Source organism: Alexandromys fortis, unplaced genomic scaffold, assembly GCF_014885135.2.
Source record: "Alexandromys fortis isolate MF-2015 unplaced genomic scaffold, M_Fortis_MF-2015_v1.1 scaffold_160, whole genome shotgun sequence".
Lineage (NCBI taxonomy): Eukaryota > Metazoa > Chordata > Mammalia > Rodentia > Cricetidae > Alexandromys > Alexandromys fortis.
In genome coordinates, this window is record NW_026068035.1 from 847,539 (window position 1) to 859,802 (window position 12,264).

The 12,264-nt window shown below is 42.4% G+C and overlaps 1 long non-coding RNA gene across 2 annotated transcripts in view; it reads right to left on the bottom strand.

The window, feature by feature from the left end:
* Positions 1–3,768: 3,768 nt before the first annotated feature.
* LOC126515414 (uncharacterized) overlaps positions 3,769–12,264 on the bottom strand; it is an 85,898-nt gene continuing 77,402 nt past the window's right edge. For both annotated transcript variants that reach the window (XR_007595843.1, XR_007595844.1), the window contains 2 exons: positions 10,462–10,544; positions 3,769–8,328 (listed from right to left, as the gene is read on the bottom strand). This is a non-coding gene — a long non-coding RNA (uncharacterized lncRNA). The remainder of the gene's footprint in view (positions 8,329–10,461; positions 10,545–12,264) is intronic.

Consider the following 12,264-nt stretch of genomic DNA (forward strand, 5'->3'; position numbering starts at 1 on the left):
CTGTGTCTCCACCAGAACCCATCAATCAAACTACAGTAAGCTCTGAGCAATGCAATATAACTGAAGCACAAGAAAAGAACTTCAAAATAGCTATTATGAATTTATTCAAAGACCTTAAAGAGGATGTGAATAAATCCCTTAATGAAGTCTGTGAAAATGCAAAAAGTGGAACGCAACGACAGAAAATGCTCAGGACATGAAAGTAGAAATAGAACCACTAAAGAGAGCCCAAGCTGAGATAAAACTGCAAAGAAAACCTTAGAAAGTCAAACAAAACCCTCAGAGGCAAGCCTCACCAACAGAGTCTGTCATGGACGGCAGACTCTCTGGCAGCAAAGACGAAGCAGAAGAAATGGACACCTCAGCCAAAGGAAATGCTCAAATTTTAAAAATCCAGGCAAGAAACATCCAATAAATCTGAGAGACCATGAAAAGACCAAATCTACAAATAACAGGAATAGAGGATAGGGAAGAAATCCAGGTCAAAGACACAGACAATATTTTCAAGCAAATAGTAGAATTTTCTGTAGCCCAAAGGGGGAGGTGCCTATCAAGGAGAAAGAGAGCATGCAAAACACCAAATGGACTCGACTAGGAAAGACACTCCCTCCTACACATAATAATCAAGACATTAAGCCTACAGAACAACAACACAAAAGGCCTTAGAAAGCTACAAGGTAAAAGATGGAGTAACATGTAAAAGCAGATCCATGAGAATAATGCCCGACTTCGCAATGGAGGCTCTAACCAGAAGAGAGCACGGATGCTAGACCAGACTACAACACCCGCACCACAAGGATAAGACAACAGGAATCAATAAACAATCCCCATGGATATCTCTCAACATCAGTGGTCTCAATGCACCAATAAAAAAAAACACAGACTAACAGACTGGATTTGAAAATAGGAGTCACCTTCCTGCTGTATCCAGAAAACACTCCTTGACATCAAGGATAGACTTCACTTCACAGTAAAATGATAGAAAAAGATATTCCAAAATAGATTCAAGAAACAAGTTGATGCAGCCACTTTACTATCTGACAAAATAGCTTGAAACTGAACCAAATCAGAAGATTTGGAGAAGGATACTACCTACTAATCACAGGAAAAATCCATGAAGAGCAAAATTGCAATTCTAAACATCTATTTGCCAAGCACCAGGGCACTAGAGTTCATAAAAAAACACCACTACAGCTAAAATCACACACGTATCCACACAACGTCGTAGTGGACTACTTCAATACCTCACCCTCAATAAGAGAAAAGTTGTTCAGACAAAAATCTAACAGAGAAATATTGGAGATAGGTTATGTCATAAGTCTAAAGGATCTAGCATGTATTTGCAGAACATTTCACCCAAACATGAAAGAAGTTGTCCTCAGCTCATGGAACTTTCTTCAAAACTTACCACATACTTGGATACAAAGCAAGTTCCAGCAGATACAAGAGAATAATACCTGACCACCATGGAATACAGCTGTGTCTCAACAGCAACAGAGTTTAAAATGCATTAAAAATGAACACTACATGATGGAATGAAAAAAAAAAGTTCAATACAAATTAAGAAACAAATGAAGATTTTTTAGAGTTGAATGAAAATGAAAGCACAACATACCCAAAGCTATTAGACACAAAGGAGGTGATTCTAAGGCAAGTGTATAGCACTAAGTACCTACATAGAAAAATCAGAGAGATCCTATATTAGCAACTTAATAGCACATCTGAGCACTCTAGAACAGAAGGAAAAGAATAAGTTCAAAAGGAGTAGACAGCAAGAAATACTCAAACCCCAGGAAGAAATCAATAAAATAGAAAGAACAAAAAGAAACACACAAAAAGTTCATGAAGTGGAGAGTTGGGTCTTTGAGAAAAATCAGTGAGATTAATGAACCCCTAGCCAAATTAACTAAAAGAATGGAGATAAAAGGTCCAAATTAGTAAAATTAGAAATAAAAAGTGGAACTGTCTTAGTTAGGGTTTTTATTGCTGTGAGGAGACACCATAACCATGGCAACTCTTATCAAGAAAACATTTAATTGAGGTGGCTCACTTACACTTAGAGTTTCAGAGGCTCAGTCCATTATCATCATGGTGGGGAGCATGGCTGCGTGCAGTCAGGCACGGTGCTGGAGAGATAGCCAAGTGCCCTATATCTTATAAGCAATAGGAAGTAAAATTGAGAAACTGGGTAATATCTTGAGCATAGGACACCTTAAAGCCCACCCCCACAGTGACACTCTTCTTCCAATAAGACCACACCCACTCCAATAAAGCCATACCTCCTGATAGTGCCATTCCCTGTAGGATTATGGGAGCAATTAAATTCAAATTACCACAGGAAAATAACAACAGAGAATTATAAGCAATAAATCCAGAGAATCATAAGGACATACTTTGACAACCTGTTTTCCACCAAGTTGGAAAATCTATCTCTGAAGATGCCATGTGCTTAGGACACAAACTCAGAGGACATGAGTTGCTTCTGACCTGAAAGCCTCATCCCCAAGAACTAGCTTTCTGTGGTACCAGAAGGTGCCAAGCCAGTGATCGCTGGAGAAAAGCCACCGCTAGTTCTATGGTCTATCAACTGCAACAAAGCCCAGTACAGCATGAGCATCCTAAGGTATAAAAGTGGAACTTGTATCTAGGTGGTAGCCAACAGCTTTCACTTAAGGCCTGCTCAACAAGAGGGAAATCATGTCTGGTACTACACACCTAGCCAACTATGTGGGGCTGGTAAAATCACAATTTTTAGGAGAATTAACAGCCACCACTGTAGCTGAAATTTTCTTTGGGCCAACAACCAGCTTCCTAAAAATAAGACATGGAGACTTATTATTTATGAATGCCCCACCTTAGCTTAAGCTTATGCCACTAACTCTTTTAACTTAATTTAACCCGTTTCTATTCATGTACATTTTGCCTCAAGGGTTCTTGACTTTCTGTCATTCTGTATGTCCTACTTTTCTGTTTTATCTGTGTCTGGCTGGCCTCTGGAGTGTCCATTTTTCTTCTTTCTTTCTCCTTTAAGCCTCAATTCCTTCTCCTACTTATTCTCCCTGCCTGGAATTGCTACCTATACCATCTCCCTTACTATTGGCCATTCAGCTTTTCATTAGAGCAATCAGATGCCCTTGGCAGACCAGGTAAAATAGCAACACATCTTTTTTATGGTCAAACAAATATTCTGTAACACACCTCTTTACTAAACCAGCACAATTTCTAAATACATTCCAAATATTTATTCTTATACCCACAGATAAATAAAGATCTCACTGCTCATCAAAGAAATATCTCTTTGCGACAGAAGGGAACCATTACAGAAGGCTATGACTATTCCAAATACAGAGACCAGGTGATCACACAGTACCCAATCCCTACTGATAACATCTACAATACAATCCTTCCATCTAAGACTAGAGGGTTATCACAGAAGAGGAGGTAGAAAGATCGTGGGTGTCAAAAACAGGAAGTCTGCTGTTAGGTTGCATCGCCAAGATGCGTTAGAGAAGTTACATCCATGAAGTCTAATCAGCATGAACTGAACAAGGACAACACCAACAGGCATGCTGACATTGCAGGGGACAATATCACAAATGCCTCAACGCTAGACAAAGAACTACAGGCACCTAAGGAAAGCTATTAACAAGAGAAATAATATTCACAGAGAAGAGGCACCCTATGGTAACCCAATAGCAAGGGATGGGCCCTGAAATCACATACATAAAAAGATCCACCACCATATTGCCCACAGTGGTTTGATGGGAAACAGGCAAAGACACATATAATATATGTACATATATTTATACACATGCATATGCTCATAAAGAGAAAGTTTCATGGATATGAATGCACATAGACATGTATAATCATAAATGTGTACATGTACATATATACATGTACACGCACATATGTATACATGTATCACATATTTGTGTATTTGCATGTACATACACATATGTACATACACATACATTTTCACTTTTTGCAGCAAATATATTCTATAAAGTTCTGTGACTGCCGAGTCAGTAGCAAACCCACTAAGCTGAGTGGAAATTACAAATGCGACCTTCCTGTCTAAGTCTTTTCCTAAACGGCTTCATTTCCCTTCTTGTTCCCCTCATGTCTAACATTGCTATCCATAGGCATTTTCTCCATTTTATTTTGTAATTTTTCTTTTGAGTCTGGGTCTCACTAAATAGCTCTGACTGGCCTGTAACTCCCAATGTAGATCAGGCTGGCCTTGAGCTCACAGAGATCCACTTGCCTCTACCTCCCGAGTGCTGGCATTCAAGGTGCATAGCCCACTGCCCACTTCCGTTATATAATTTTAAGACATGAATAACATTTTATTGTAATTTTCATCTCATATGAAATATAATTTTCTGGTTAGTAATAATTTCTGATTAAGGACATTTACATTTCATGGTTTTTCTACGTTTTCATTCCAAAGAATTTGTATTGATATTACAGAAATATTTTGTTCATCACAGTGGGAAGTGGGCTTTCCTTAGCAGTTGTCTTGCAGAAAAATTTCTGTGTGTGGGAAGCACAAAGTCCCTGTGTCCACCCAACACCTCCCGCAGCCTCCCTAACATGCAGCGCTGATGACTGACTGCTATCTCTGTGGCCCGGTGTGAGACACTTGCTCAGAGTGGAATCTGCGTCATGGATTCTCTGATGCTATTCTTTTCCAGAGAAGGAGAGCAGACAACTTTCCCCTTGGTGAGCTGTGAGCTCCTTGGGCAGACATTCAATGCCAGGTCATTGAAGGCAATGAAGAGCCTTGCCTTCCATAGTTGACTCCTGTGTGGACATCTACCTCTCCTCTTGCTGTCCTACCCAGCGAGATGGCTTGTGAGGTCAATGAAAGGCCCATTGTGTATATTGGAAACTTTAGAACACATTCGCCCCTTGTGTCAATCAGCAGAGTTTGGGAGACCCATTTTAGTTCCCAGACCTACGATGGGAGGCTCACAACCACCTGTGACACCAGTTCCCAGGGATCTAACATCTTATTTTGGCTCTTGGAAGATACATACTTTCCTATGTACATAAAATACACACACACACACACACAAATCAGAACATAATAAATCTATAAAATTATGTCTACCACATCTGCTCCATGTCCCAGATCCTCATATACTGTCTTCTAGGCTGCCTTAAGGGAGCCCGGGATCAGGGTCCATTTCTGAAGTTATTCATCTCATCACTGTATCCTTACATCAGCCTTTCAGTGTTGCTGGCAGCATGCTCTGCAGCCTTGCCAGGAAGCTGCCTCTACTTTTAGAGGAAGCCACCTTCCTCTTCTTCCTGCTGGTCCTTCTCTCCTTCTTGCCAACTGTGTTCCTGCTTTTTGGTGTACTCCTTTAAGGGGTCTCTCAGAGTCTAACTGGCTCCACGTGGGTTCAATGAGGGCCCTCTATTTACTCTGCACTTCTGAACCAAGATACATACCATGTGGTAGACAGACTAATGCCCCAATAGGCTCAGTATGAAGCCTTGACTCCAGTGTGAGTTGACTCATGTGGCCGAAGGAAATAGATGTGATTATGGAGTCAGGATGGGAAGACGATACTAAATAGTGCACATGGGGCTATTGTCATCACAAAGGAGCATGAGAGATAAATGTAGGAGAAAGAAAACAGGAAGAGAAATGGAGGAGCCACTCTGCTGTCTTGGCAGATGGAATGTAGAGTCATGGTCCAGGAGAGCCTGTAGTTTTTGCAGCTCAAGGGGCAGGACAATGTACTCCTCCCTAGAGCCTATGGAGGAAACCAAGCCTTCACAGCACTGATCTCTATATCAATGGCTGTATGCTAGTTAGTTTTGTTTACATGACAGAAACTGAAATACATCTGGGAAGAGGGGACCTTAATTGAGTAAGTGTCTCCATCAAACTGGCCTATCGGCAAGCTACAGAACATTTTCTTGATCAATAATTTATGTAGAGAACTCAGCTCACTGTGGGCCATCCATGGGCATGTAGAAACAAAGTAAATCACAGGAAGCAAGCCAGTAAAGAGAGCCTCTCCATGGTTCCTGCCTCGAAGTTCCTGCCTTGAATTTCTGGTTGACTTTCCTCAGTGATAGAGTATGACCTGAGTAAATCCTTTCCTCCCCAAGTTGCTTTTTGTCATGGTGTTCCAACACAGCAATAGAAACCCAACTGAGACAGGCTATGTACTGTTTAACTCAGTGAGTTCCCCGCTAATTTGTTATAGCTGCTGTAGGAACCTGACATGGATATCCCACGATAGGGATAGCCAACGGTTGGAATCAACTTTGCATCAAGCCTCTCTCACTACCCTAAGTCTTGCTCTCCTTAAAGAGTCTCTCAGAGTCCTCTGGGCCCCGCTGTGCACTTGTTTGAAACCTTAGGCAGAAACCATTTCTGGGTTGATCTCTTTGCTTTTTTGCTACCCCCATGTCCAGGAGTGCTACAGATTTAATAAAACTATCAAAGCTTACAGGCAGATAAGAAAACAGTTACATGGGCAAGTATATTCTCATTCAAAAATTAATGCCATGCTTCCTCATCAACCCATTCTCCTGATTCAGTCTAAAACTTCTCGTATCTATTTCTCACACCTCGGCAGACTCTTCCACCATTATCCTCCCGAGACGCGCGGTTCTCTGACTGTGACTATTGCAGCGGGGGACTGAATAGGACCTAATTAGATACATTTGCTGATTGTGTTTTACAAAATTCTATAGATGCAGTCATTAGCTTTACTGTAAGGCCTGGAGAAACCCAAACCCAGAGAGAGGCAGGGAGGTGGAATCCTGAACTAGCAGTCTTCATCGGGAAGTCTTCCTCTTAGACACCCTCTCTGACTACTTAGTGTCTGACCAATGCTGTGTAAACTCAAACTGGCTGAGAGAGTTCACAGCTGAGCCGTGCAGGGAGACAAGTCTCTCCTCTGAGGAACACAGCATGGAAGACATACAAGGCAAGATGCAACCTGACAGAAGTCATGGCTAGCCAGGCTGGGAGGAAACTTTCAAAGAAACTGAAATCGCCACAGAGAGAAATGAACAGACTTCAGAGTGAGATCCACCCATATGAAAATGCAGACAGAGTGGCCTAAAATAAGACTGCTCAGAGCATGGGAGGGGCTTTCCTCTTACGTTTAAACACTTATTTGTTTACTTATTCATTTGTATACAGGCATGTGAATGTGTGTATATACATGTGTGTGCATGTGCGTGTGCATGTGTGTGCGTGTACCTTCACATGTGCATAATAAAGTACAGGTCACAGGACAATCTGCAGGGGTCAATTTCCTTGTTCTTCCATGTTGGTCCTGGGAGTCAAACTCAGATCATGAGGTTTGGCATCAAGTGGCATTATTTGTGACCGATGTATTTTAAGATTCCGATGCTCACTGGGTGGGGACTCCTGTCACTCTTGGCTCTGTCTTGTCTATCAGTTCCCTTTGTATCCTTGTTGGGAACTTGTTTTCTCACAGATTATAAATATGTCACGTGTCCTTCATGGAAACTGGCATCGTCGTAAAAGGATTATCTTGGCTGAGCGTGAGAGATCTTAAAATTCTCTTTTCCCATGAAGGGGTCATGTGATTCGAGTCATACTTGGCACAAGGCTAAAGGCACCTGCCCTTTGAAACATATCAGAGACCCGCTCTATGGCAATGCAGCCACAGAGAGGATGATGCTCACTGCATCCGTCTATGAGCATCTATGCAGCCTCCGGTCCTGGCTTTTTGTGGTCTCTGCCCCTTGGCCCCTGCATTTGACTGTGACGTTTCTTGTGGAGACCTCAGGCTCTCCTCTGTCCTAACCCCTGCTACCCATCAACACTTGGGGCTCTCCTCTGTCCTAACCCTTGCTACCCATCAACACTCCCTTCTCCTGGCTCCTTCCAGTTCTGCCCCAGGATTCGCTCACCTCAGAGACTGACTGTGAACTAATGAGGATGGTTCAGCTGGTCGCCCTCAGACCACACATTTGCATCTCTGCAGGTTTATTCAAGGCTCACCTCAAGGCCATCCTTGCCTCAGAGGTGACCCACAAGCAGACCTACTGTCTGCTATCACAGAAGAAGAAGCAGGACACATCATCTCTCAGGGCAATGCCCAACCGGCATCCCATAGCCAGCCCAGAGCCTGTCCGAGAGACATTTCCTTGCCTTGAAATGGCACACTAAGTGTCCTGATCTTCAGGTTAGAAGCAGCAGCCCCAGCATGCCTTTCACTGGATTGTTTTGCATCACACACACAGCTCCATGGGTCCTCTCAGGATGACTTCCGGGTTTCCCTAAACTGGCTCATGGTTGGTGTTGACTCCATTCAAGCTTGCAGCCTGGAAAACCATAGACAAATGTTAACAAAACACCAAGCAAATAGTGACCTCATCTTGAAATATGTGTCGTATCAACTAACAATTGTATAGACATTACACGCTCAATGCATATGATTTAATAATTATATTTAAATTTCACATAATTTAAACAATTGTTTTAATATAACTTGTTAACATAATCAAGTATAAACAGGCATAATAAGCACATGGGTATGTTTTATTAAGATAATAACTACTCCTACAGGCAAAGACATGGGTGTATATGTTGACAAATTCATCCTATTGATGTGTGTCTCATTTAAAATTTAAATTAAGCTTACAATGGGAGTGTATTCAACATTGTCCCCGCACTAAAGTGGCTTTAGTCACCACAGTCTCCTGAGTGATCCTTCCAGCAAAATGCCAAGCGAGCTGCTTCAATGACTTGACTTTTAAAAATCAAATGAAGCTCTCCATGTTTCGAGTCAAGCCGTTTTCCTGTAGACTAGAATCCTGAAGTTTAGAAACAGCCACTTTCTGTTGGCCTTGGGGCTAGGCACTGGTGACCTGCGTAAGTGGCTGCCAGTGACAGGTCCCGCAGTCCTGCACAGTCTCCTCTCTGGCTCTGCTTCAGTTGACCAGTTGACCTGGTTCTTCCACAAATACATGGCACAAATCACTGTGAGAGGCTGTGAAGCCTAGTTAATATTTAAAACATTTTGATGCTTGGATAAAAGGGGATTCAAGTTGTCACCAATTAGTAGGAAAAGACTAATTATTATACAGACCTATGATCCTTCCTAAGTAGCTACATTAAAGGAATCTAAAATCTATCACTCTCTGTGAAAGAGCAGATGGCCCGAGTTAGACCCCTAAACTCTAATGAACGTGTGAGGGTGTACAACGGCTGCCTGTGTGTATCACTAAACAGGATCCTCCCGAAAGGGCTGCTGGAGGAGAGAGGAGAATCGAGCAGAAACACATGCCGGTGTCATTATGGTCGGGCTAATCAGTCCCATCTATGGGAACTGATCTAGAAAAAAAATCTTCTTTCCCAGGCTTCAAACTACTTGGAAATAAGCATGTATTTTAATTATCCTATTTAAACAAGACTCAGTGGCCCAGACAATAAATGCTTATTGTGTTCCCACCATGAGGTAGAACATGGATTTTATAATAAACTGAGCATGGTCTTTAGGATTTCGATCATCTGGAAGAAAATGGGAGATGGGACTGTAAAGGAGACAGGAGTCCTTCCCCAGCAATAAAGTTTTCTCCTTACCATCACACATATAACCCAAGCCGGAAACATGCCTCGGGCATCTGGAGAGCATCAGTTTAGCTTAAACTAAACTTCGTCTGTGAACTTACCCCTCAGCTCAGTTTTCTCTGCATTGTGTTCCCCCACAAACACAGAGCTAGGGTTGAAGACCACTGATATTCTCTCTCTCTGTGTGTGTGTGTGTGTGTGTGTGTGTGTGTGTGTCATCTCTGAAGACCCTGGGGTACCACACAAGGTACAGGGTAGAGACGCCCTGGGAAGGACATTGTTCTGAAACTGTCTACTACTCACACAGAGTCCCCTTTCCTTCTTGTGTCCTGGCATTGTAGGCCTCACAGTCTCCACTCTGGGTTTTTCAGGTAACCCAAGTAGCTGACATAAAAGAAGATATTCTAGACTCAGAGAGTTCTCCCAAAAGACCAAGAGAAACTGCGAAGAACTTCACATCAGAACTCTCCAAAAAGGTGCTCCAAGAAAGACTTCAGAGGACTCGCCTGTCCTCAGACATGGGATCTCCTAGGGCCACTGAGCTGAGAAGTATCGAGGTATCTTCAGTGGAAATTTCAGAGACTTCTTTACCAGTTCATCCTGCTCTGCCTTGAGTTCTTCACCATAACATGGGGTGCTGATGTTTTCTCTTCATGGGTCCAGATGTGTCAAAGAAGCCATGTGTTCAAACGTGCATGCACATCTGCAGAAATGTGAGCACACACCCAATGTGGACTGGCTTACTTAGCATCCATAATTATTAAGTAAGGAAATTGTTTTCTAATGGAGGCAGCATGAAACTCATTTTTCCAAACCACATGTATCTGGGACAGATTCAGACTTCGCTTCTACTGGGAAATAAAATCAAACACAGGGAATCCTACCTTCATTCCCGTCTTCAAAAGCATGGGTGTTTTAGCCCTGTCCACTCACAATTCTTGTTCATCCAAGAAAACTGCACATGACTCTAGGAATAAAAAATAGGTATGCAAATAAAAATTATTTATAGCAAATTACAAAGAAATTCATTTGAAAATAATTACTTGGTATTGTCCTAGTTAGGGTTACTATTGCAGTGATGAAAACCACGATATTTCACAAAAAGCAAGCTGGGGAGGAGAGTTTATTTGGTTTACACTTCTATATCACTGTTCATCATTGGAGGAAGTCAGGACAGGAACTCAAACAGGGCAGGAACCTGGAGGCAGGAATTGATGCAGAGACCACGGATGGGTACTGCTTACAGACTTGCTCATTAAGACTTGCTTAGCCTGTTTTCTTATGGAACTGGGCCTTCCTCCATCAATCACTAATTAAGAAAATGCCCTGCAGCTAGTTCTTATGAAGGCATGTTCTCAGTTGAGGTTCCCTCCTTGCAAATAACCCTGGCTTGTGTCAAGTCAACACTGAGCTAAGCAGCACAAGTGTACACGTAATGTTATCACTTACTAATTTGCATATTGCTCTGGTTAGTTTTTTTGTCAACTTGACACAAGCCTGAGTCATCTGGGAAGAGGGAACCTCCACTAAGGAAAGATCTGCATCTGACTGATGTGTAGGCAAGTCGGCAGGGGCATTTTCCTGGTTAGTGACTGAAGTGGGCAGTGCCTCTTCTAACAGATAGTCTGGGCTGTATAAAAAAGAAAGTGAAGCAAGCCATGGGGAACGAGCCAGCTGGCTGTCTCTCCATAGTCCCTGCCTCAGTTCCTGTCTCCAGGTTCCTGCTCTGACTTTCCTTTCTGATGGTCTCTGTACTCTGCGAAGTGAAGTCGATCCTTTCCTTCCCAGGATGTCTTTGGTCACAGTCTTTAACACATTAACAGAAAGCAGACTAGAGCATGTGTTGATGAGATGGATGTAGGAATTAAATTTTGGCTGACTATTTGATCCTGAGGAATGCAGAGCATCTTTTACATTTATCAGAGTTGATCAATATTTTCATTTTTATTATTGAAGTATTTTACCTATGTATGTATGTGAACCTGCGCTGAGCATACACACACCACAGGTTTTGCAAGAGCTGGAGGAGGCCAGAAGAGGGTTTGCTCTGACCCAGGAGCGGCAGGTGTTTGTAAGCACACACGGGAGTGGGTGAGTGATTCCGGGTCCTCTGCAAGAGCAGTAAGCGCTCTTAACCACGGAGTCATCTCTCCAGCCCACTGATCAATATCTCCGCCTTATAACTCGCAATGCTTCACAAAATGGCAGAAGTGTATTTGGGATCATTTCACAAAAACTGTTTGGAATTCTGGCCTGATCCCAAGGCAAACTCCACTTAGCTTTCAAAAATGGAACTCTAGTCAGCAATTGAAACAGCAGTCCTTAAAATGAAACATTCAAATACAGTCCAATTTGATGCTTCTGTGCTGAAAAAATGATTAAAAATTATTAAAAGTTATTATTTTCATTTGGGGTAATTGAAGCATTGTGTTTCCAGGAAAGCAGACACTGCGAGCACAGTATATATAATTCATGGCACATTGAGAGTCTCGATTCGGAGCCTAGGCATTCAGCCTGGCTTGCTGACGTTGGGCGTTGCAATGGCACGCACAGCACAAAGTGCACACTTTGTGTGTCGAGAGCCAAGGCAGCACTCAAGCCGTGAGATATATCACACAAAAATGCCTCGGATTTGTTATGCATTTGAATTTGAATTAATTTTTGGTCAGTACAAAGTCAGAAATCTT